Source organism: Mastomys coucha, unplaced genomic scaffold (assembly GCF_008632895.1).
Source record: "Mastomys coucha isolate ucsf_1 unplaced genomic scaffold, UCSF_Mcou_1 pScaffold12, whole genome shotgun sequence".
Taxonomy (NCBI): Eukaryota; Metazoa; Chordata; class Mammalia; order Rodentia; family Muridae; genus Mastomys; species Mastomys coucha.
The window spans coordinates 21,868,177-21,894,962 of NW_022196894.1; the positions used below are offsets into that span (position 1 = coordinate 21,868,177).

General features: G+C 41.9%; 1 long non-coding RNA gene across 3 annotated transcripts in view; it reads right to left on the reverse strand.

Annotated features, from left to right (window-relative positions):
* Nucleotides 1-26,786, reverse strand: part of LOC116086352 — a 40,206-nt gene continuing 13,420 nt past the window's right edge. For all 3 annotated transcript variants that reach the window (XR_004116880.1, XR_004116882.1, XR_004116881.1), the window contains exons 2-5: nt 5,703-5,941; nt 3,813-3,979; nt 1,383-1,662; nt 1-162 (exon numbers count right to left, since the gene is read on the reverse strand). This is a non-coding gene — a long non-coding RNA (uncharacterized LOC116086352). The remainder of the gene's footprint in view (nt 163-1,382; nt 1,663-3,812; nt 3,980-5,702; nt 5,942-26,786) is intronic.

Here is a 26,786-nt window from a genome sequence, read left to right on the forward strand (position 1 = left end):
CTCTTGACCTGCTCTTGATTGTTTATTTGTTTGTTTTTTTCCTGCTGAGTTTCTGCCTCCTGAAGAAAGTCTCTGATGATCTCAGTTGCTAACTTAATGTCTCTTAGTAAAATTGACTCAGAGTTGATTTTCAGAATCCTGCAGCGACAGTCGTTAAATCACCTACATGCAGATTATAACAAGAGCAGGCACACTGCTTAAACCGAGACTATTCATCTGTCTTCCCCATTTCTATCACCTTTCCTGAAGTAAAACCACTTCCTAATCCATGCTCACATAAATTCCCATAAAGCAATGTGTTTAAAATTGTATTCATAAACTTGGTGGTTGTTAGTGCATGCCTTTAATCCCAGCACCCAGCAGGCAGAGGCAGGAGAATCTCTGAGTTTGAGGCCAGCTTGATCTACAGAATGAGTTCCAGGTCAGCCAAGGCTATGCAGAGAAAGCCTGTCTCGAAAAAACAAAACAAAACATCATGATTACCTAACACTGGAAACAACTCACACATACACATCCATAGAATAGTAGAAATGACTACAAAATCCAATGAACTCCTCTTTAGCAATTAAAAAAAAATCTACTGATATGAATTTCCAGTGCATTACAAGTCAAGGAAACAATTCTAAAAAGTGAATCCTATAATTCATTTCACTTATGTGGCATTCGTAAAAAGGAAAAAGATAGAGCATTGGCTACCAGGCTCTTGGGATAGACTAGGCATTAACTATGAAGGATGAAATATAATTTTTCTTTTCATGAATCTAATCTATGCTTTGACTGTGATACTGTCTAAATAACTCATAGAATTAGATGATAAAATGGGAGAAATTACTGCAGATAATTTATATCTACATAAGCCTGATTCAGAAGAGTAGTGCAGCAACAGAATAACCTCTTCTAATTAACTATTGGGCCTCCTGGTCCCACATCCACCTTACAAACACACACACACACACACACACACACACACACACACACACCCTATACACACCCTACACACACTCTACACACACATACACACATTCATACCCTACACATACACCCTACACACACATATACATACTCACATCCTACATACACATCATACACACACTCTATACATATACCCTACACACATACCCTACACAGACACACACACCCTATATACAACCTACACATCCTACGCACACATACACACATTCACACCCTACACACGCCCTATACTCACACCCTACACATACCCTATACACACCCTACACACACTCTACATATACCCTACACACACTCACCACACACACACACCCCACCCTATACACACATGCACACTCAACATACATACACACTCACATACATACAGACATGCACATACATAAACACATACAGACACACACAGAGATACACACACTTTTGACCCATCTTATCTGCCAACTCGCGCTTCCATTTTCTGTGCCTCTGGCTTCAGTTTACAGTTCAGTGGACTTCCTTGGTGTGTGTGTACTCTGCTCAGTATCTTCTCCATCCTTAGCAAACTGCCCAGGTGTAGACCTTCAATCAAGTAGCCTTCCCCCTAAGGAGGAGCCTCTGTTTTCTCTTGTGAGCAGGGTTCATGTCCTCTGAGATTCTTCAACACTCATTCAGAAGTGATAATCCACACCGGCACCTTTGTAACTCTTGTGTGTTAATCTGCACAAAGGAGCAAGCCCATCACATTACTTTTTTTTTTTTTAAAGAAAATGCTTATTATCTCTTATTTAAAGTAATAATAAACTCATTAATGCTAAAATAGCATATTTAAAAACAAACAAACAGACAAAACCCCAGCTATTTTCCTCACCAAAACTGACACAGGGAGAAGACAATTACAGTTTAACTATTTTTTTTCTTTTCTTTAAAAGTCTCTCTGGTGTCTTGCCTAACTGGGGACAGCTGAACTGCCCTAGCTGCTGCCACATGCCCTCTGTTGCAATATCACATGTCATGTCTCCTCTGGAAAACTCCATCCACATTCATGATTGAAGGAGTGTGAGAGAAACAACTAGTGTACTGTGCTAGGGTCATTATGAAATGCTGTTGAGAAATGAGCTCTCCCCAGTAGGGTTCCAGAGAGCCACAGGGGTTCCAGGAGAACACTGAGAGCCACTGCTTAAGAGTCTCCCTGCTTTTTGTGTTACTTGATTTTTGTTGTTGCTGTGAGCTTTATTTTTTTACAGCAGTTTTAGGAAGAAGAACACTGTCTCTACACATGCACAAGCACTCCCACTATTGATGTCCCGCACCCCAGAAGAACATTATAGTCAGTGACTGTACAATGAAAGACACAGCATTATCATTCAAAGCATACAGCTTGTGTCAGGGTTCACTGTAGGAGCTGTGTGTTCTATGGGTTTTGACAAAGAGATGATGCCAAATATCCACCATGGTTCTATATGACCAGGAATGAGTACTGGGTTTTGTGAAATCCCTTTTCTGTATTATTAATATGCTTGTGTGATGTTTGCCTTTTACCCAGTCGCTATGTTATTACATGAATGGATGTGTGAATATCAAACCACCTTTTTTTTTTTTGCACACTTAGGAACCACATTCGGTCGTGGTTCATAAATTTTACTTTTTAGCTGATTGACTAACTGACTAATTCTCTCTGTGTGTGCACATGCGTAGGTACATGCACATACACAGGTATGCATGCCTGTGTGCAGAAATGTGGAGACTGGAAGTGGGTGTCACTGTTTTTCTCCCTTGCTACCCACTTGAATCCCTTGAAACAGAATCTCTTACTGAACCCTAATCTCACCTTTCCTATCCAGGCAGACCAGCTAGTGAGCTCCTGGTCTCCACCTTCCAGTGCTAATGACAGTCTTATGCAGCCATGTCTGGTGGGGCTATACCACAGGTGCTGGGAATGCAGACTCAGGCCCTCATGCTTCCAGAGCAGATGCTCACACTTACAGAGCCATCTCTCCTGCTTTGTATGTGTAATTCTTTTGAAGCACTATTGGTTTCAATTGTATTATTTTGCTCAAGAGTGTTGCCTCTTTGCTCCTACAGATAACAGATAACTGCAGAATTTGTCTTTATTTGTATTGACTATCTGATTTTTGTAATATGGTAATGGTGGCCTCACTGAATACATTTGGAAAGTATTTCCTGTTACACTGTCTTCTGCAAGAGAATTGGTGTCATTATTTCCTGTAAAAGTTCGCTATTGAACGCAGCTGATCTTCCTCTCTTAGAGAAAAATGTATCATGGTGACTATAGCCTTAATGCAGGTGTAAGTGGAGACAGAGGGGAATCTCATGTATTCTTTCCCTATCTGTGGTTGTGTAGTGTTATATCAGAACAAAAGTCTTGGTAAAAGACTAACATCAAATTCACTGTGTAGCCTAACAGAACCTCAAATTGGCATCCATCATCCTCGTCTTCCTGGGTGCTAGAATTAGAAGGTGTGTCCCACCATGCCTGGGTGCTACAACTTCTGTTATTTAGGTTTTCTCATTTTACTCTACTCATTTGTGTGTCTCTATTTAGTTTTATAACTATTTAACCTAAGTACAGTCATGTTATCTATAACTGGAATCCAGATAGAGACAAAAGTGTAGGTTCCTTTGCATCTTTACTGTCATGATCTGGACACATCTTTGTTGTGGGATGGTTGACATTGATTGTCAACCTGACAGGATGTAAGATCACCTAGGAGACAAGCCTCCAGCCAAGCCTATGAGGAAGAATCTAGATTAGTTATGAGCTAGTTATGTGACTCTTAACTGTGGGCAGCACCATTTCACGCTCTGAGACCCTGGACTGAATAAAAAGAGAAAAAAGCAAACCGAACTCTGACATTCCTCTTCCTGCTTCCTGCTTGCAGATGAGATGGGACCAGCTCCCTCACATTTCTCCTTCCACAGCTTCTTCACCATGATGGACTGCTCCCTCAAGCTGTGAGCCAAAATCAGTCCTTCCTTCCTTCCTTCCTTAAGTTGTTTTCGTTGGGTGTTTTTACTGCAACAATGAAAAGAATAACTAACAGTTGTTAGCACATTTTTTCAGGGGATACTCAGGAGCAATTCCTGGGATTTCTTTGTTCTGTTATCTGTAAGAATGGTCTCATGGGCTATTACAAAGAACTGGGGTTGATATATTATTTCTGTATCAGTTACTGAATTCAGCATCATGGTCATGTCACGGACGTGTCACATTTCAACTATTACAAGCTGATGACCACAGCGAATCTTTCTCCAGGTGAGAGATAATCTGTGTATAGTTTCAGAACCGAGGGACAGCATTGCACGTCTGTGGTAGTCAACAAAAGAAGTGTCACATTCAACCTACCTCCCAGGAGTGTGTGATAAGGTTATATCAACCCAACATACTGAGAGTTTGGGAGGAAATGCCTCTAATATAACCCATTTATTCATCAATCAGTTTTGAGAGATGCCTTTTGCATCAGTCCTAATAAGGAAACAAAGATGAATTGAACAAATATTTTTATAAGCAAGACATATATACTGGTTAGGAAAACACGGCATTTACATATAGTGAGTCTCCTGCAATATAACCTCTTCACAGCACTGTGCTCAGCTGGGAAAATGCCCATTCAGTAGACCTCCCATGGGGTCATTTTCTCCACTCTCCTTGATACTATTCTCCCCTCTCTGTGAACACTTTCATAATACCCCAAGCAGGCTCTCTCTCTCCCTTCTAAGAAACTGGTCCTGGCTGTGAAATGTCATATATTTTAATGTACATGACTGAGCTCCCAAGTAGATAAATACCCAGCTAGTAGGATCTGATTCTAGGAATCTGAGGCTCTAATCATGCCTCCTACCAACAATGGCAAATGTACAGCTAGTTTATAAAGTAGGGATCAATCCTGCTACCCCTATTCATATCTCTACCAATAAGAATTAAGATGGAGTTAGGCTGTGAACATTTGAGCTTAGAAAACACAAGCAAAAAGCACAGGGTCATAAAACATTCTCAAATTTGTTTTGTAATCCCAAAGCTTACAAGCATTCCTCGGTTTCCTGTGGTAAAGAACGTTCCCCTTGGTTCTGACTAAAATTGCCCGTAGGAATAGAAAGATTAGGAAACACTGCAGCAGAACACCGCAGCTGAACAGTGCCTTAGGGATCAGCTAGTTCAACAAACTTCTTTTAAATATTAAGGAAACTGAAGTTCAGTAGAGAATGGGGTTTCTTCAAGGTTATAGTGTCAACTTGCCAAGCTGATCCTGTTATTGCTCAATAGCCTGTCTAAAGCTATTGCCTGACTTGATCCTGGATGGCCACACACATAAAGGAGCATGTCCTCCATGAGCCTGGCAGAACACATTATTTGTCCAGGTTTATGTGAGGTTGATAAACTGTATAGAAGCTCTATATACATTGTGCCATCAAGAGTATCAACGGGAGCCTCTAGTGACCAATCAAAGAATGAGTCCATAGCTGCAGCTGGGAGGGAGGCCATCTTAAGAGTAAAAAGCTCTTGGGCTTGGAAGAACCTTGGAAAACCATCTAGAAGAAAAACAAGAGCTTGAATACTACGAAACATCAGGTCGTAGGCACGACAGTGCACAAGTGCCCATCTCTGACATTCAGTTTCTAACTGCATCAAATAAATAAGTGCTAAATGATACTAAAGATGCTTTTCAAGTGGAGACTTGGTTCTTCTTCTGCAGAGCATCCAATTTCCTGTTTTGACAGGTGAGGAAAGAGAGACATACCCTTTGGAAGTGAGTTGGCAGCCTAGCTACGATAGACTCAAGGTAAGCTTTTCATCCACTGTCTGTGTGGCTGGACTCATCTCTTCCACGTTGTCCTGGAGCCCTGGGAGGATTTCTGCAGTTGCTGTCCTCAGGCTGTTCCTCTTGACCTCTTTTTTACCTCTGGGACTGTTGGCAGCATTGGAGTCTGAACACACTCTGAAAGTGGTACATGGGTCAGAGAGCTGTCTTCCCTTTCACTGTTAAAATGAAACCAAAACAGATATGATCAGTGCCTTGCACAGCCATCACAGAGTACCTTCCTACCTCCGCAGATGGGAATAAATACAGGGACCCAAAGCCAGACATTATGCAGAGAGTGAGAGACTTTGGCACACTTAGTGTGGAACTGAATAGCTCCACTCAGAGTTCAGAGAACCCCATAGAAGATGAAGCAGAGAGAGTGTAAGAGCCAAAGGGGATGAAGGACCTGAGGAAACAAGGTCACCTAAATCAACAAGATGGATGCACATGTGAACTCACAGAGATTGAGGTAGCATGCACAGGGCCTTCAAAGTGGACAGATGATGGGGTTCAAGTGCTGAAAGGAGAAATGGACACATGCCCCCATCCCTAACCGAGAAGTTATCTTCCATTGATAACCACTTTCAAATAAAATTTATTTTTCCAAAGGAGTCTCACTGGAGTAACAAACTACTCTTAAGGGCAGGCCACATGCCCAGCAGCAGATGCCAACGGTCAATGAGCTAAACAGTATTGGTGGAGGTTCCCGCCTCAGGATGTCATGTCAGGGCCTTTTCCTTTTTTCTTTTTTCTTTTCTTTTTTTAAATTCATCTTTAAAATATATATATTTATAATAAAGGATCTACAGCTCTTCTGCATATTTTTCATGGATTCCAGTTTTGCATTTTTATGGAATGTCTGAGAATATAAATGAGTGGATCTTATACCTTTCCTTGGGCCCTTTTCCTTTTGTTGGTTTGTATTGTCCTATTCTGATTTGTTTCTGTTTTATCATATCATATTGTATTATATATATATTATATTTCCTTATACCCAAGGAGACAGAAGATGGATCAGGATAGGAGGGGAGGTGGGCAGGAACTGGGAAGACTAGGAGAGAAACTGTAATCAAGATATGTTGTCTGAAAAAAATCCATTTTCAATGAAAGAAAAAAATCACAAAAGTACATTTACTTTTAAGGTTGACTAAGTATTAGAATTAACCTCCCTCACAGACCCAGCAAACAACAGTCTTCAAGATAAAATTCCCCTACCTCACAAACACATGCTGTCACCTCACAGTACTGACTCATATCTTCTGGAATACCATAAGATGGTGTTCACACCACTAGTTTTAAGGAGACCCTCTCTGAATGGATACAAAATATTTCTAACATTTTAATTCCTCCAGAGAAAATGTACTGAGCAGGAGATTAAAAATACAAGAAATTTCTTTAAATTACAATATAAAGACTTGGGGGATATTCCATTCAGAATAAATATTTTATGCCTCTTAATAATATTCTTATATTAAAGGTCTTCAAGTCATTTAATGGTCTCCCTAAAATATTGTAGTTTAGATAATTTAAAAAATAAAGAGGTAAATTTTCAGTGTTAAGTAACCAGTGGAGATAAACACTTAAAACAACATACGGGAAGCGCACAGCCGTATCCACTGGAAATGGTGAAGATCTTTGAGCCAGCGCAGCTGCTGGACAGAGTTCCGGCAAAACTGAGTCGAATGCTTTGATCACTGATGTTCTGTCTCTCACTTTTGGGTTTTGGTCTTCTCTTTGTGTTGCATTCTTGGGGACTTTCTGCATTATGATTCATTTTATGACTTTTCCTGAGAAAATTATACCTGAGTCGTTTTAGGAAAGTCCTAAACTTACTATCCCTTCTGCTTTTAGGGTCAGTCAGTGCTACAAGATTCCCCTGACCACCAATCACCATACCTGACTCACTCATCCCTCCCTGACTTCTTATCTTCTCTTGGGAACCTGTCAGCTGTTAGGGACTGGCCCCCGGCAAGGAAGAATGGGAAAAAGACAAGGTGTTTATGATCTCATATTCTTAAAAACAGAATCTCAGATACACTTAAATCCCATGCTCAAATATATACATATGAATACATATGATCTCACTTCTTAAACTAGTAAATAAAATGGACATGAATCAAAAAATATTTAACCTTCTTATGCTTTACAATAAATAATAATAATTAATAATAATAATCATAATCATAATCAACATGCATTTTCCCTTTAGAAAACAAACTTTCTCAAAGTAGGTGTGAAGATGGAGAGGCAGGACCAGAGCTGCCCTTCAGCCCCATGTCTGTAGACCTTTTCTTTCCCAGCACAATCTGTGGACCTGCCTGAATTCTGCAGGGTAAAGCTAGACAAGTTATGGCCTAGGAGAGAGAACATGATTGAGGAGACTCGGTGCCAAGGCCATGGAGCAAAGGCTGCATCTACCATTGCTGGGGCACTGACTTCCTGTAGGACTTTAAAAAAAAAAAAGCAGAAGACCGTTTGAAACAGCATTTGAAAAGGACTATCCCTGGACCCTGAAAAGGATTTCCCAAGCATTACTAGAAATCTGATGATGTTCTTACCTTAGTCATATGTTACCTCATAAGTCCCCCTCTAAAGGCCATATGGCTCCACACACCCTTGGGCCAAGATAGCCCTTCTTGATAGTGCCCAGTTTTGAGGTGACTTGCCCTCACATGGAAGCATCACACAGAAGGACAGCATCAACAAGGTCATACAAATCGCCTGCCTCCCAGGCCCCATTCTCTGTTGTTAGACGCATGGATTTGGAGCAAGGAAAGGAAGCAGACTGCAGAGGGATAGAGTAACAATTTCTAAGCTGGTTAATAAGGTTCAGATAACCACAAGTCCAAGGTCAGAGGAGATCTTCAGGCCAACAGGAGTTCCACCCAGATTGCACCCAGGTCCCCAGGAGAGTTCTGTCCTGCTAGCAGTCAGAGCCATCGATGGCAGCCAAGGCCAGGCCTGTGCTTTTGGAATGGGGTCAGAACCCAGGCCCCTCTGAATCCAAACTGTGCAAAGAGCTGAACAGCAAGCAGAAGCCAGACTGGGACACATGCTTTTCATCAGAGACCTTAAGACCCAGAAAGGACCTTAAATATAATTTAATTCAGTCTTCTGAGCTTACAAGTCCAGAAATTAAAGCCCAGAGTAAAGAACTGGGCACAGAAGGCTCATACAAGGTCACTTGGCAATTTAGAAAGAGCAAGGCAGGGTGAAAGGGGTGGCTTTGGTGTGTAACTGTGCTCAAAACACCCACGCTGCTACTACCTGCTAAGAGCCATTGGGCGAGCCATTTGACTACCGTGAATATTAATGTTGGAAGTGTGAAGCGGGGACCTAAGCATACTGCCCCAATCACAGAGCTGTTAATGATAATTAAAGTATTTTTTACACCAGAAGTCACTGTTCATGCGATAGCTAATGTTGATGTTAACCAATAAGCTAGACATAGTGGCCCACTCAGATATTTCCAGATAGAGAGGAACTTCTGAGGGAATATCTCCTACTTGAGCCCACTAGTAAATAAAATAAAGCAAAATAAGCTACAAATATTAACCCACCCTAATAATAAGAACAGCATGCTTTTCTGAGTGCCCACCATATGGCAAGCACATATATCCATATCTGTGTGTGTGGATGTATACATTTATTTATATATGTATGTATGTACACAAACACACTCACTTGATCATGCAGTGGTTCCAGGACTCTAACACCCAAATATGTGAAGCCAGTTCAGGTACTCAGCAGATTCAAACATGGCTTCTGTTTACTTAACATTTCTTTCATCCAGATACCTGAGTCTTGGACTGTGTTTTCAGGCCACAGTTTACTTCCAACCTGATCTCACTTTCCTCCTCTGGCAGCAGAGGTAGCCCCTGCCCCCGACATCTCTTTGCACCAGAAGACAGTACATAAAAATAAAGTAAAAAGTAACCTGAGAGATAAGTTACCATTTCCTCTTCCTGTTGTTTAAAAATAGCCCCACTAAAGGATGGTTAGGTGGAAAGAGGTTTTGGATTTATTTGAAGGATTTATCAGCTGAGCTCTCAGTGAGGTGTGAGGTGTGGTGTGAGGCAGGGGTGGGGCAAGGAGCATGGGATACACCAAGATAATGAAGTTGTGTAGGGAACCCATGCTTTAAATTGTTTTATGGAAGCCAGATCGGTAAAATGCTGCTTCACAACTCATGACCAGATCTTTCTGCGAGCTTCCAGACACACAAAGCTGACAGACCTGCTCAGGCAGGAGTTTAGGGGCTCCCCTAGTATGTATGGCTCCCCCATCCACTTTACTTCGCTCCTTTGATAGATGGAAGGGTGCTGCTGAGGTTTGTTTCAGCTTCGCCTCACCAGAGATCTCCTCTGTCAACATGAGACTCTTTGTTAATTCATATGTCTCTGGGGTATTCTTTGGTGGCTGGAGGATCTAAGAAAGTCCATCAATGGAAAAATTAACATTTTTGATAAGAAAAAAAACTGGGGTCGTTTCACAAGGTTTCAACCCAAATTCTCATCTTATGGCTCCAGACTGTACTCTGTGTAGTAGACTGTTTCTCTGAAGATGGCTGCAAACTATTTCCTCCACACCACCTGTTTGTCAAGAAAGTTGTGCTTCTCCGGTTGAAAGGCAGGAGCTTTGGTCTCTTTTGAGTGAGTTTGGGCATAGTGGTAATTCCCTGAGAATTCAGTAAATGTAAGTGACCTTGTGTGGCTTCTGAAGGTATGACATGAAAGTGGTTGCCATTTCTTTCTTGTCCTGTAGAACACTTTCCATGTAGCTCAGAGCCGCCAAATAAGCAGTCTGCCCATGCTGATACTCCATGCTATGAGGAAACTCATGCCTGACCAGTATCCCTACCCCCAACTTCCAGTACTCCATTACCAACTCTACTGCTTCCCAACACTGTAATCACTTGAGCTATTTGAACCAGAAATGCCCAGGCTAGCCCCTTAGTGTCCAAGCCCAAGCTCACATTACTCTGTTCTGGGATGTTTTGTTTTATAATAGAACCACATGAAACTCCTTGCCTACTGCTCCCCCGCCCCGCCCCGCATTGCTATTTCTGGTGACAACATCACAGACATATGGCAGGGCACGTCAGTATCCAGCCATAACCCTTTCTTCTTCTCTTTGTTAGTGACCTTGCGTCCTGTCTCTGTCATTTACTAGGTAGAGTTCTTATAAAAGTATCTGATACATTATTTTCCTCATCTACAAAAGAAGAACAAGATTTGTTGCCTGTATATAGACACAATGATTGTAACTGAGTTGAGGCAGCCTACAACTCATTCATAGTTAGCTACATAGTGAGTTTTGACTCAACCCAAGACCTTATCTCATAACAACAACAACAATACAATTATGGCTAATAACACGGTCCATGGGACTGCTACAGAAAATGATGATTACTTCATTGTACAACACTCCACACTGTCCTGGGAATGTCCCTGTAATGGTTCAGATGTAAAATATCAACTACAGGCTTATGTATTGAACCCTTGGTCACCAGATGGTGGCTCTGTTTTAAGAGGTGGTGGGACCTTTTGGAACACAGGGTCTAGCTGACAAACTTAGGACTGCAGGAGAAGAGCTTGAGGGTGAAAGGCCAGCTGTGGCCCTGGCTTAAGCTCCCTGTGTTCCTGACCTGTATAGATGGAATAAGCCACAGGCTCCTGATGCCTTGCCATCCATGCTAAGATGAACTATATCCCACACTGTGGATCTGTGCCCTGTAAGATGCTTCTGTCTAGTATCTGAAGGGTAAGAAAAGTAACCTGAATGATTCAAATTACCCAGCCTTTGGGTTTTTCCAACAATGTGCTGGGGAAGCTGCACAAGCAAGAAAATGACAGAGGTAGGTTGAACTGCTCGTGTAAGTACAAGGACCATCAATAACATCAATCTCCTGGACACTGAATCTAAATCCTTTGCTTTCTTGACTCTGGATCTCAACTACACAATCATGAAGCATCCGAGAAAACTTAGGCTCTTTTCTTTCTCCTTTCTCTTTCTCCATGATCCATTCTAGTTTTGCCTTCTGTGCCCAACTACCTTCTTTCCTAACTCTAGTGCTACCTACTTGGTAAATATGAATTTTATCACAACCTCATTGTATCTCTCTGGGTCACCATAGAAACACAGGCTTTTTTCTCACTATTAGTAAATGGGAGCATAGATTTTTAGATGACCAAAGGCATTTAAATGATCAAAGACATTTAGAGGCCCTCTTTACCAAAAGCTTTCAACCAAAGCTTTATCCAAAGCTTTCAACCAAATCCATCAACCTAATTCCCTGCAACGAGAAATGCAGACTCGGGGCATCATCTAGGCCCGTTCTGGCTCACCTGTTTCATATCGAGGAACAGCTAGGCAGGGTCCTGACCTCCAGTACCTTGATTCAAAGGCAAACTTTGTTTCCCTCCATGCATTAGGCTGTGGAAAGTACTAGCAAAGCTTCTCCTTGTGAGTCTCAGCTGATGTTGGTCACCACAAAAGAAACGTAGGCGCAGAGTCACAGGAGGCATTGCACCTCCAAGGAAAGCCAGGAGCCTCACTGGGGAAGGCAGCCCAGAGGTACCAAGCGTGGGTAAGTAAAGATGGCCCCACTCTTCTGGCAGGTTTTCCTAGGTTTGCAAGAACATCGAGAGCTTTGGGGATAGTTTCGAAGAACAGAGTCAAGACTGATGCTTTAATACCTTAATTTTAGAACCCAGTGGACACTAAGACACCTTTTTTATTTTCCTTTTTTAGGGGAGAAAAATCAACTAAAAAGTTTTCTAGAAAGTCAGGTAGGGCACATGATGGTCTTCTGGACACTTAATATCTCTGCTGTCAGCTTCCTGTCTTTATAATAATGATTAATAGCCAAAGGAGAAACTAGAGTAAGAAATAAGTCAGTAGGTAAGTATAAAGTTGTGATCCACCTAACATGGTTACTGGGAAACAAACTCAGGCAAGAGCAATAAGGACTATTAACAGCTGGGCCAGCCCTCTAGCCAGGGTCTCTGTTGTTGATTTAAAGAATTTTTAACTAAGTGATTGATACATGTTATGTTGCCAGCCCCACTGCCCCCCCCACACACACACACTAGCAGCCCTTTCTCTACTCCTTTGACCAAATGTACAAGTAGTTGCTTTTCTGATTAATGAAGTCAAAATACATGGGTTAGTCTAAGGGGAGGAGTTAAATTTTCAGTAAATTCTGGTTTAAATATATAGGAAAGATTCGCAAACTGGTGAACTATCCATTTTCAGGGAAGAGATGTAGCAAGAACAAGAGATGGGCAGTTCTCAGCTCTTGGCAATCTTGTGGCCAAAAGATGATTTTAAGGCTCTTTTTCAAATAAACTTGTTGCTCATCAGCATGTGTTATTTGTGGGTTTTTGTTTCACGAGTGAAAACTGCCTACTTTATTGCTTTTAAATGGGCAGCTTTAGAAATGCAACTTTTTTAAAATGATGGCATAATTTTTATATATTTGGGGGTTCTATATTTTATTAATGTTCAAGTTCATGGACAATCCATGTGTCTAAAATCCAATGTTCACCTGAAAAGTATCCTTAGAAAATATTTTCACTTGTTTCCAATCAGACTGTTTGCTAATTGTCCCAACATGTGTGTTGCAAGAGTTAAAGCTGAAAGATTCTTTGCACATAAGCGGGGCTGGAGGAATACCTCCAGTGATTAAGAGCTTGTGTTGCTCTTGCAGTAGACCTAAGATTGTCTCCCATTACTCACATTGAGTAGCTCACAACCACCTATAGCTCCAGCTCCAGGAGATCTGAAGCCCTTTGCTTCCAAGGGCTCCTACACACACACACACACACACACACACACACACACACACACACTTGAAAATAAATGCTTTAAAATGACGGTAACAATGAAAATGATGATAGCATTGATTCACACTTAAGCAGAATTGTACAGGTCACATAGCTTTCCTTGTGGTCATTTCTTCTAAGGCTCTGCCCTGTGAGGTAAACATAGAAACAATAGTTATCTCCAAATGACAGGTGAGAAAATAAAGAGCCAGGGAGTTTCAATTATTCATCCAGAGGCATAAAGTCTCATTTCCTGACCCTGAATACACTACAAAGAGCTCTAGCAACTGGAGGTGCAAAAACAGAAGAATCCGTTCAGTTAAAAATCCTAGTAATGTGGGCGCCCTGTAGAGCCAGCAAGATCAGCTCATACTAGCCTGCCAAAGGACCGAGCACGTGGAGAAGAGAATGCACATCCCCTTCAGTCTGTTTAGTAGCTGGATGTGGGTCAGGAAGAGGAAACCAGAGCCAGGGTGTTTGAAACTGAGGGCCATGAGAAGGGGTTGCTCTGTGAGTTTCTGATTACTACTACAAGGAAGTACTCAATCTGTGTGGTTTAAAGGAACAGAAATTATGTTCTCAAGGTTCTGGAAGCTGCTGAAGTCTTAGTTAAATTGTCTGGGCTTAAGTCAAATCATTACCAGGAAGGAGTTCTTCCAGAAGCTAGAGATGGATTCTTTTCCTTGTCTCTTCAGCTTCTCTTCTTTAACTTGAGCCTCATTTTCAGTCTTTAAAGTCCATCACTCAAATCTCTCTGCATTGTCATCAGCCCCAAACTCTTCCTTCTCCCTACTGTAACAACATCCAGGTGCTTATGTGGTCCGAGATGATCTAGGATGAGTTTCCACCTCTCAACTCTTGACTTAATCCTATCTGGGCAGCGAGATAGCAGGCATTCGCAGCCCTGGGGATTAGGTCATGAGCATCTCTGAGGCCATCTCTGTCTGAGGCCATCATTCAGCCTATCATAGGTGACAAGGTGACAGGTGGATGGTGGCAGTTGTTTTGTGCTGGCAAGTGCACTTCTGGTTGTGTTTGCCTGTTGAAAGTCACTCTCCTCTGCCACCTGACATGCAGCACCAAAATAGAACCTCTGTGTTCTGATTCAAAATTGAATGCTCTTTCAGGCACAGCACACATTGCCTCTCAACATTGGCATTCATTCTTGCAGACAGCCCATTCTTGTATAGATAGTAATTAATATTTGCATAATGCTTTAGAGTTTACAGTGTCCCTTTTTATTTACATGAAATCATCAAACCCCTACAATAACCTTCTGAGATGGTTATTATTAACACCATTTTACATATGAAGACACTAAAGCTCAGAGGAGTGAAATGGTTTGTCCGAGGTCACCCAGCTGGTAAGGGCGAGACCACAATGCAAAACTCTGAACTCACACCATGCTCAGTTCTAACTAATGAAACTATGCTTCGCTAATTTCACTAGATGTGTTAGTTACCTTTTGGCAAATACACAAATCATGACTTGGATCTCAGATATGCTTTGGGAGAAAATGAGTTTATACGTGTCTTGGTACTTTGTAGATTTGTGACACATACCCATCATCTCTATTATCACCACCGTCACCATCACTGCCATCATCACTACCACCACCACAGCCACTGCCATCATCGCCGCTGCTGCCACCACCACTACCACCACCACCACCACCACCACCACCACCACCACCACCTGTTCTGGAAATCAAGGAAATTCAATAGGTTGAAAACTATTTCTTTTCAGAATATTGTGCCAGTTGTGTTATAGTTCTTAGGAACAATGATGTTATAATGCGTCTCAGGGCTCTGTGGTTTGTTGGCCACTGTGCAGGTATGACTGTTGAGATAGCCAAGCTCTTGTGCCCATGCAGATAAACAAGGTGGCTCACTGTTTGGTGAAGCAGGAGTCCTTAGGCATGTCACTTTATAGTGGCCCTTCCAGATGCATGGTGATGCTTGGTACCTTTTCATTCCCTTGTAGAAACCTACCACTTGCTAGGTATCTCAAGTTCAACTACTTGGACGAAGAGGGAGGAATTAAGATGAACAGAATGTGGGACAGTGGCGACAGTGGGGTGTGGTCAAGTCATGGCTGCCCTTTTTCAGGTGGAACTCCATTTAACCACCCCTCCTGCTCTTCAGCCCCCTCCCCCCCCCTTTTTTTTTAAAATAGCCACCAGCATCTGAAATTTGCAACCTCAAAACAAAACTAGGGGTTCACTGAGAGGGCTAGCCAAGCTGCCTCCACATGTGGCGGGGCAGTCAGCCGGCCCCCACTTCATTTGAGTAAGACCGCCAAGAGCCTTCACGTGGCGCCTTGGTCACAGAAGTATAATTAGGAAGTGCTCCCTGCCCCTCGCAATGGCCGTCTTTACTGGGCCAGGCAGAGGTGACAGATGGCAGGCAGGTGCATTCAAATGGTCTTGGTTTGACCAAGGGAAATGAAGTACTAAAACCTAACTCACTCCCACAATGAGTCAGAATGGGGGTGGGGAAGGCTCTCAAAGTCCTCTGGCCCCTGTTCTTAAGAGCGTGTGTTGCTTCTGGTTGTTGCCTTAGGACTCATGGTTCTAGCGCTCTATTGCTATGAGACAGCCACTAAATTGTTTTTGGCCCCTACTAACAATTCTTCTTGCTTTCACACTCAGTTGTTTAATCGTACAAGTTCCAGCCATCTGAAGTGGTCCCAAACCGAACCGCAATAACCCATGTCTCTGCTTACTCAGACCCCACGGAATACTTCATGTTCATATTAATCCCTTCTTAGAAGCCTTTCCCTTGCCCAGTGAGGTGGCACATGCTGGTAGTTCCCATCTTTGGAAGACCAAGGTGGGAAGACTGCTGTTAGCTAAGGGCCAGGCTGGTCTATGGACCTTACCTAAAGCACAACAATGAAAAGAAGTCCCTAACTAAGCCGAGCAATTCCTTGCTACACGTAGGCCCTTCTTCCCCTTTTCCTCTCAGTTCTAAGGTATATCAATTTGAAAATGAAAATAGTTTCTCACCTAAATGTTGAGTGCCCTGCTTAGCACTTTCACACTTGTTTGTTTAATTTGCTGTGTCACTCCCTGACATTACACACACACACACACACACACACAAAACACCTTGAAGACAGAGACAGTGAGTGATTCATTGCTCTATCCCCTGCCAAGCAGTATGTTCTCCATAAATTGTTCCTGGGTTAACAATTTCAGAAAACTATTTGAAAAAAAAATCTTATCTTTGATAAAGAATTTAAAGTTAGCCAGGAGTAGTCTCCCTTTGCTTCTAATCTGCTTCACCTGGCTCAGGACACCCTGCACATACCCCATCCGCCAGTGCAGTCCTTCCTGGGACTCCTCTGTGGTCCCTGGGGACCTCCTCAGGGCCAAATCAAACTACCTTTTTGCAGTCTTCTTCATTCTCATAACCACAGTAGTATTTTCATTTAAAAATTAACTGCTTCATCATTATTTTTCAGCATTCTGGGGACCAAATCCAGGGACTTGTTCTTGCTATGCAAGCACTCCACAATCCCAAACTCATAGCTGTTAAAAATCTCTCCTGGTGATGTGTACACGTCACTATGAGATTCTTCAGGAATTCACCTTGAGTTTTTGTCTGCTTCTTCTTCCTAGATACACTTTGAATCCTGATGTGCCCCAAATCTCTGCCCCTACTTCTCTCCCAAATACTGCCACTGCCTTCCCAAACACCAAGTACATCTCCAGGACAGTGCTTCCTGCTGCCATTTTACAGCCTGCTCTAAGGGCAATTCTCTTTTCCATTTCTTCATCCCAGTTGCTAAGACTGGTCTTGGTAATTCCTGTTTGACCCTGATTAGAAACATTTGCATGGACTCCAGTGAGGAAGTCCAAAAATAGTCTTTCAAGACTGAATTGCCAGCAGAGCGGTGATGGCGCACACCTTTAATCCCAGCACTTGAGAGGCAGAGGCAGGTGGATTTCTGAGTTCGAGGCCAGCCTGGTCTACAGAGTTAGTTCTAGGACATTCACAGGCAGATCACCTGCTAGGAGTTTAACTCTAGAAATTAATATTTCAGCCATCCTGTCTCTCCCTCTACCCATAATGCCCTGGCTCAAGGCCTCATCTCCTCTAGCTGACCCCTGTAGCATCTACATCCTATTCTGTACATCCGTCTATGCTGTCCCTTTAGAAAGTTGCCATAATCAAGGCTTGCCTTGAAATTCTTCCCCTTCTGATGCACTGCCTGCAGGACTGAGGTAAGATGCTCTGGCAGGGCACACAGCCCTCCTGACATTCTGAGCTAATTCCATCTCTGTCCCTGCCACCTCATGCAGTCACTTGGCACTCTTAAATCAACATGGCATTTTCTTCCACAATTTGGGGGCAGGAAGGATTTACACATGTCTCTACCTTTTCCTGGCATGTGCTTCTACCTTGCGATTGCCAGCTCAGTTGTATTCAAGACCTCGGTGCCACCTCAAGACTCTCATGAAGTTGCCCCCCCTTTTTTCCCAGCCAGCCAGGACTGTGTAGCCTGCCCAATTCTCTCATGGCAATTGTTTGTATTTCTGTAGCACCACGTTTTACTGTAATTTTTTCTTATGTCCGTCACTCCATGTACTTCAAGATTCTCGGGGGGTTGATAACCCATACTTTTTTTTTTTATGTCCTCATTTGCTCCTAGTCAACCCTCAGGAAAATGCACATTAACAAAATTAGTGGCCACACTCTGAAGTGCTTTGTGCTAAAAGAGAAGTCTCAGTGAAGTGAAATTGTCTGTGGATGTGCGCTCCAGAGCCGGTAAAGGGAAATTGGACTTTTCTATCACATACACTGGAGTTCAGATCTTCCCTCTAAGAGAAATTCTGCAAATAACTTTAGGCAGGAGTTCTCAATTCCTCACCTGTTTGTTTATCTTTAGATACCCACCTCCAAGTATTGTCATACTGTAGATAAGGTTTATATACATAAAGTATAGATATGAAATCAAACAGACATGATTATTAACAATAATGGATGGTCCTTTCCACTCCGTGGGACCCCTTTCTATAAAATGATTTTATACTAGTGTTCCTGAGGTTACAGAAAACTCTATCACTATCAGATTTTACCTCAATACATATCTGTAACATCAACCATTCAGGCCTAAAATTGACTCTGCGTGGAATAACGGGTTTTGGGGGGGGGAAGTAAAGGGGAGCGGGGTCTCACTATGTAGCCTTAGCTGGCCTGGAACTTGCTATGTAGGCTAGATTCATCCACCTTTGCCTCTCAAGTGCTGGCTGAGCTTAAAGGGAAACACTGCCATGCCAAGCCCTGCCTGGAATTATCCTCTCTCGTAGTTTCAAGAGCATAAGCCTTGCTCACTCTCACCAAAGCGCGAGCATAACAGTTGTTTATTCCCTCCATTTCCCCACTGCATCTGGCTCAGGGTTAGGCACCGCAAGAGCTCTGGAGTCTACATGAATAAAAGAAACAACTGGAAAAAAACAAACATGTCTCCAGGGGTCGGCCTGAATGGCTAGGACATGGCGGTGCAGACTTCCCACCAGCATGCTCCTGGTTTCAACTTTGTGAACTTATTTTGCAATCCCATATTTATCCCCAGCTCATTCTCATTAAAGTCCTGTTAACAGCCTCATTTGAATCGCGGCCACCGTGCTTCACATGAAGAGCACACATGAGTTCTATTTAAATGTCTTTGGAGTCTTACAGAGAAGGGGTGCCTTTATTCCACATTTGCACATTTAAAATTTATTTTTGACATCTTAATGTGATTATTTTTTTTGTTCTAGTAAATCATTGGAGCAGAAAAGAAAAATAACTGGTTAAGTTTCTTCCCTCAACATTAAAAACAAGGGAAATAGCCAATTCTTTGGAAGTGAGCGGTTTGGAGTTGTATTTGAGGTCTTTCTGAGTGAAATAATTAGTCATTTCTAAAAAATAAAAAGCAGAGGATCACAGGGAAGCAGTGTGTTGAGGCCTTTGTATGAGTATCTGGAGCTCTCCCACTCCAGGGAGGTAAGATTCCAGAGAGCCAGTATGTAGTGAGAGGGGCGCGAACCCCAGATTCAACCTGACCCGGCCTTCACCTCATCTCCTCCAGTTGCACAATTTAGGCATTTTCTCCAATGCTGATTCCCCATTTGTGGAATGAGGGTGATAGCAGTGACATTGGAGAATTTTTTTTTTAAAAAAAAAAAAAAGTCTAAAAGCCACAGTGTGTACATACAATAGATGTTAAGGCCTGCATACGGGGAAGGCTAGCACCAAGACGACTAAAGTTACCTATGTCTTTTTCCTCTGCTTTGTTCCACTTCACTTAAGACTTAAGGCTTTTTATATATGGAGAGGGGGAATGGAGAGATGGTTCAGTGGTTAAGAGCACTGGCTACTCTTCTAGAGGACCGGGGTTCAATTCCTAGCATCCACGTGGTAGCTACTGTCTGTGATTACAGTTCCAGGGGATCCAGCACCCTCATACAGACAGACATGTAAGCAAAATATCAATGAAAATAAAATACAAATAAATAAATTATTTTTAAAACAAAGACCATATAAATGTATATATGGTCTTTATATATATGTTTTTATATAAAAAGAGGCAGGGGAGAAAGTAAAGGTATGGTAAATTAGGCTGAAAAGGTTGGTTCACAAAATGTAGGATCCTTCAACTGTGTCACAGATGTATGTCAAAGGTTTGGAAGATAACCTATTACCCAAAGAAAGCCCACACTTTTCCTGATTGAAAGCCCAAAACATTTTTTTTTCTTTTTATGGAAAATGTTCACTAAAAAAAAAAAATTGTCCTTCCTTCTTTACCATTTGTCTTATGAAGTAACCTTGTTAAAATCCTGCCTGGTACACAGGGCAGATTAGACAGGATAACCTGAAAACCTTTTCTAATGCCTAGATTTTATAACCAGCTTCTATTTTGGAGTATATCTACAGTTTCTTTCACCAACTATGAACAACTCACGAGACATTTTCCCCTGGAGTGTTTTAGCACAGCTAAACTGTCTCTTTACTACAGAAAACTAGCTCTTCATCTGCGTATGTGGGCTATTTCTTTCTCACTACCACAGGATTCCTGACAGAGCTCAAGAAACAAAACTTCTCCCAGCAAACAAGCCAGTGATCAGCAAACATAACAATGGGGCCATTAAAGGCAACGAAGAGTAATGTGGGTAGATCTAGATGGCCAGATAAAGAGTTGTAACTTCCAGAACTGTCTTTTTCATACTCAATTCCCAGTTCTGTTAACCTTCCATGACACATAATTCTTCCTCATTCCCTTTGTGCTCAGTGGGACCTGGGGAGGGCTTGAGCTGTGCTGATCATGGGAAGTCTCCCACGCTCTTCTCAGGAGCATGGAACACCGCTTAAGTTGACTTTCCAGCAATGGCGATTTGTTTTGTATTCTAGTTCATACCAAGCACTCAATGGAAGAGCCTTTTTATGGGTGAGAAGGCTGGATGGAGAAGAGGGATTCTTTTTCTATCGGATGTGAAGAACATTGATCTCTACCAGATTTATTTCACTCACTTCTTCTCTGTCTTCTCAGGGCCCAGCTGTCCTGCAAATCACTCAACCTCAATCTTCCTCCGTCAAAAAAAAAAACCAAACAAACAAAAAAAAACTTCCCCACCCCATAACTTCCTGCTTCTTCCTTCATGTGTCCTCATTCCTCCAGACTATCTGTGCCTTTCCTTGCTCATGACTTTCTTCAGACAGAGTAAGTCACCCCAAGAGCCCTCAGCAGCTACCACTAAGACAGAACCAAAATTCCAGTCTAATCTGCCAAGCCCCCTGAACCAGCACTGGGAAATAAAAGCATTCGTAGAATTTTATTCTGAACTCTCCAGTGAAACATTTATTGAATTCCTGTCTTTGTGGTGTTTCTTAGTGCTTCTATGATGCCAAGAGTCCCCAAAATGCCCTATAGTGATCTGCTAAAGCTCCCAAGATCTAAGGTGTACCCAAAGCAATTATCATGAGATCTCGAAGGATAGCTTGAGCCCTTAATATTTTGCTAAGTACCCCCGAAAATTCGATACATATAGAAAAGTTCTGGAAACAGTGGCTTATGATAATGTCTTGCAATTATTCACATACCACAGGTTATAAATTATAAGCTTAATTGTTTTATTAAAGAAAGAAGCACGAAGAATATCATTAAATGATTACATTGATTTTCTTAGGTTCTAGCCATTAAACGACTACAAGCAGATGTCCAGATGGCAGGATTGGATTGGCGAATATTTGGGGATAGAAGCCCCTAAGGCAGCAATTCCTAACCTTCCTAATGCTGTAACACTTTAATACAGTTCCTCATGTTGTGGTGAACCACCCACAAACCCATAATTATTTTGTTGCTACTTCATAACTGTAATTTTGCTATTGTTATGAATTGTAATGTAAATATCTGAAATGCAGGCTATCTGATATGCGGCCAGCAAAGGGGTCATGATCCACAGGTCGAGAATCCACTGCCTGAAGGAGATAGGCCCTAGAATTGTAGCTGCACATGATAAAAACAAACAAACAAAAAATAAAGCAAGAATGGTGGATCTCTAATTTAATTCCTCTAAGAAAAATGAAACCAAACTTGAATGGGTTAAATTTTAGAAACTAAATTCTAATGACCCAGAATGGGAGATTTTGGAATTGTATCCAAAGGAAGCCAGAGGAACATATTTTCAATGGAAATTTCAAAAGGAACATGGCTGTTATTTTTATTGCTTGTTTTTATTTGTATGTTTTGATTTTTTAGACAGCTTTTCACTATACAGCCTAAGTTGCCCTGGGACTCACTGTATAGCCAGGCTAGCCTTCAACTGGAAATTCTCCTGCCATAACCTCCAAAGTACAGAGATTATACCCTTTAATAGATGGACCACCATGCCTAGATTGCTTATAGTTCTTAACTGAAGAGGTTGGATAAACTATCCACTAGGAACTACAAAGAGAATTTTATTTCTTCATCTGTCAGTATAGTGAGTTTATGATGCCTGCTTAGGATTACAAAACAATCCATTGTATTTGATCCAGGCTATAAATTCAGGCTTTCAGATTGCTCAGAGGCCTGTTTGAGAAGGCAGGAGGCAGATTGTCCAATCTGGCTGTTTCACGTGCCAGGAGTTATTAATTATGTCTGTTCTAATAACAAGCGCTGGGGAGCAGCAAACTCAAAACATGAGGGGAAAACAAAACAAAATAAGATGGTGGTTTGCCTTAATGACAGGAAGCAAGTGGCCACAGCTACAGCACAAACCCTGCCAGCAACAGATTGCAGCTGGGACTGGGCATGATGGCCATTACTATGGCAATCTGAGGACATGGAGTCCCAGGGGCTCTCTAACATCTGTCATGAGCAATGAAGTCACCTTTCCTGTGCTTTTCAAGGATAGGTGAAGGAGGATTAGAGAAGTTAAGAGGGGGCAATCAGCTTTCACTGTTCTATGGAGCATGGGGTACAAGAGCTGCCTGGTATATTATACAGATCAAATAAACCACCTAACTCTAAATACATATACATACATACATACATACATATATATATATATATATATATATATATATATATATATATATATATATATATATATACTGAATTGTAGTTAGAGAAGCTGAATGGAATAGCCCTGGTTATCAAACAATAGCGTAGGTTTTCTCATTCCCATATTCTCTAGCTAATACAAGACTCCATTTCTTTCTGCCTAAGAGAATGGCCTTCTTTAGCTTTCTACAGACTTCCATAGTAGACACAAGTCTCATTCAGGCAGATATCTAGAAGTGTGGGTCTTCATTTTTGTGCAGAGCATCATTAAGCTCTGTTGGAAGCTTGGCCACCAACTCATTCTATTTGTTTTGGTCTGAAGTTCAAAAATTGAGGTTGTAAGCAAGAGTGACGCTTCTATCAAATGGCACATGGAAGCTTAGACTTAGTAGGACAACCATCATTTTTACCAATGAACTGGTAGGGCTGGTTAAACAAAGAATACACCAGATTTGCCTGAGGTTGTCATCCTTTGACCTACTAAACAGCCAGCTGCCAGAGAATCTCTAAGGACAAAGGCTTGTGCTCCTCTCTGACCCACTAGGCTCCAAGGCAGGAAGTAGATCATGGCTATCTTTGTATCCTGATTGCCACCTGGATGATTTTCAGTACATTTTAATAAGGGAATGGGTCTAGCACTTAAAAGGATAAATGTACTCATTAGTTCCCACACTCAGAGAGGGGACACCCTGGGTTGTAAGATGACAAAAATTTTCCTTCTTGGGGAATGAAGGATAAAATTCAACTTGAAAAAGGAAGTGGGCAAAATGTTCACTGGGGAAATGTTTTCAAGTAGCCAGGGGGCTAGCTCTGGGATGAAATAGCCAGAGGCCTAGCTCTGGGAAGACGGGCAAAGGAAAACTCTTAAAGGCTTCAGGTGATTGTGAGAAGCTCGGGAAAAGGAAGGGACATGGCAAATCTAGTGAAGACACTCTCAATAAAAATGCAAAGAGAAAGAAAGACTCCACTAGGAAGAGAGCTGGGCCTTTAGAACTGCAAGGGACTGTTGTCACCTTCACAGGAGACCACACTGAAGGGGAAGGATAAACACACTAAGTTGAACTCCAGACAATGGGTAGGAAAATTGGAGTTCAAGGGTAGGATAAGTGTGTCTGCCCCTCCTATGTTTGATCTTCATTTAACAGCAGGCTGCTTATTGAGTGTTTCTATTTGCCATGCTATATATTAGAACTTCAACCCTACTGATGATAAATCGCCACAGAGGAACAATCAGGAAGCCCCATTGCATACAAGTTCAACTTGAAAAAAATAAAGGGAATTGACTAAACAAACAAACAAACAAACAAACTGACAAGGTTTCTGTGAAGCTGGCATTCCGTGTTGAACAGAAATTGAACACAAATTGAAACAATCCTTTTGGAGAGCCATTTGGCAATACTTTTCAGAACCATAAAACTCAGCTAGTGATCCCACTCCTAAGGATTTACCCTAAGGCAAAAGTCTCTAAAAAAGAAAGAAAAACTATATACTCCAAGCTCTTTCAAATAATAAAGCCTGGAAAGAAACCAAATTCCCTTGGAGATGGTTAAATAAACTATGATGTATTAACCCCATAGAAAATTACATACCTATTAATATGATAAATGAGGAGACTTTGTGGCACATAAAAGTCCTGACAAATAATGTTCAGGAATGGCAGTGGGAATCATGCCTATACATATGTTCTAATGGTAAAAGTACAGCTAAAAGTTGAGACATAATGAAGAGACATAAAATTTCTGAATTTTGTATATAATTATTGCATATTTTTAGGAAAATGAAAACAGATGAACTCTTACCTTAGCTAGGAAAAAATTAGACTCAAAGCATGTAAGTTACATAGCATCTTTTAGATTCTTGCTCTCGTTTTACAATCACACAAATAAAGCCCTAGTCAGCCAGTGACAGACATGGGATGGAAACACAGGACCACAAGGCAGAAGGGGCCTAGAAGGTTATGTTCCAGAGAATGGTAATGTGGAAACACAAAGAATACTGGGCATTGGCAAAATCGGCAGCCATAAAAGTTCTCAAGTGTGGGGATCAACTTCTGTTGGTGAGAAGGGACTTGTCCCTTCTTGAATGAGGCCAGCTTTACACACTCATAAACTGTGTTGAATATGGAAGAATAGCATGCTGTCTACCTTTTCAGGGCAACTTCATCCTAACCTCATTGCTGATCTTCAAGGTCAAGGTCTGTCTACCAATCTCTATGGGAACACGTGCTCACTTGATAAGACTGGAGATCCTGAGGAGCGTAGACATAGAAGACTTCGCATCTTCTCTCTTCTTATAGTGGAAGACATTGTAAAGAAATGAATTCTTTAATATAGTAACAAGTACTGGTTTAAAAGCAAAGTAAGAAAGTCAGCAGCAACCAATGAGGAAGACACCACAAGATGGGGCAAGGAATTGTATAAAGAATTATAAGCAAGAGGGGGAGATACAACTTGGTGTATGTATTGAATCCTTCCTCTGGTGGCTTAGCCTAACAATGTCATCCCTCTGCTCAGCAACACCATCCATCTTTTCTTACTGTGACCCAAGAGATCTTCACAAAATTTCAGTGGAGTATTGTATAAACTAAGGGCAAGCAAGACCACTCCAAGGTCTGGTTGAAGGGGTTGTCGTTTATTGTAAACATGAGGGAGATAACATCCAGGGGCATCCGGAAGTATCCAGAGCAGGGAGAGAAAGTAGCTGACTGAACATGGCTGGTAGACTGAAGTGGGCTATGAGAGAAGAGAGGGAGGGGCAAGAAGAGAGAGTGTAGGCAAAGGAGGCCAAGAGTGAGAGGACAAAAGATATAGGGAGGAGAGGGAGAAAGCGAGAGTGGGAGGAGAAAGAGAGAGAAAGAGAGAGAGAATGGTTGAAATGTTGGGGTTATATGAAAATAAGAAGCTGGGGACGGGAAGGTCATGGGCTAAAGAAGTTTAGGGTAGGGAATGGGGTGAGAAGCTCTGAGAAGAGCCATGGGTAGCCGTGATGCTGAGGAAGCCTGGAGGCCAGCAGAGCTTTGATAAGCTAATAGGCACCACAGATAGCCATTTGTCCTTTTGGACCTGACAGATGATGTTAGCCCCTCTGCAGACTTTCAAAGCTTCTTGCTGATACCTAGTTAAAACCCAAGTACTCACCACAGATGTGAAGGGCCCCACACTAGCCTCCCACATGGGATCCCCAGTCAACAGGACCAGATCTCCACCTGAGTTTCAGCCTTGCTGAGCATGCCCACCTCCTGTTCACTGCTCTCATGGAATACTGTATTTATCTAAGGCTGGGCACTCTGATGGGATATTTACCTCTGTGGTCACTACTCTTTGCTTTCCTTTCTCTTCCATGCTCTGGGGCTTTTTTTTTTCTTGTATGTTACTTTTTAAAGCTTTTTCCTCCATCTATGCATGCAGAGCAGATTAGTTACAACCTTCCATATGCTCCTAACATGCTTGGTTCATACACATCATATTGTACACATCATATTGAATCATAAGTATTTGTGTGTACATGTATGTATAATAAACTGTTGGGGAGTAGGCATCATACGTTATTCATGCTTTTATAGTTAGAGCTAGCACAAGCTGTGTGCCTAAGCGTGAGCTGTGGGCCTAGTATTAGTGGGTATTTAATGAACAATCAGGTAGGTAGATCATTAGATAGAAAATGG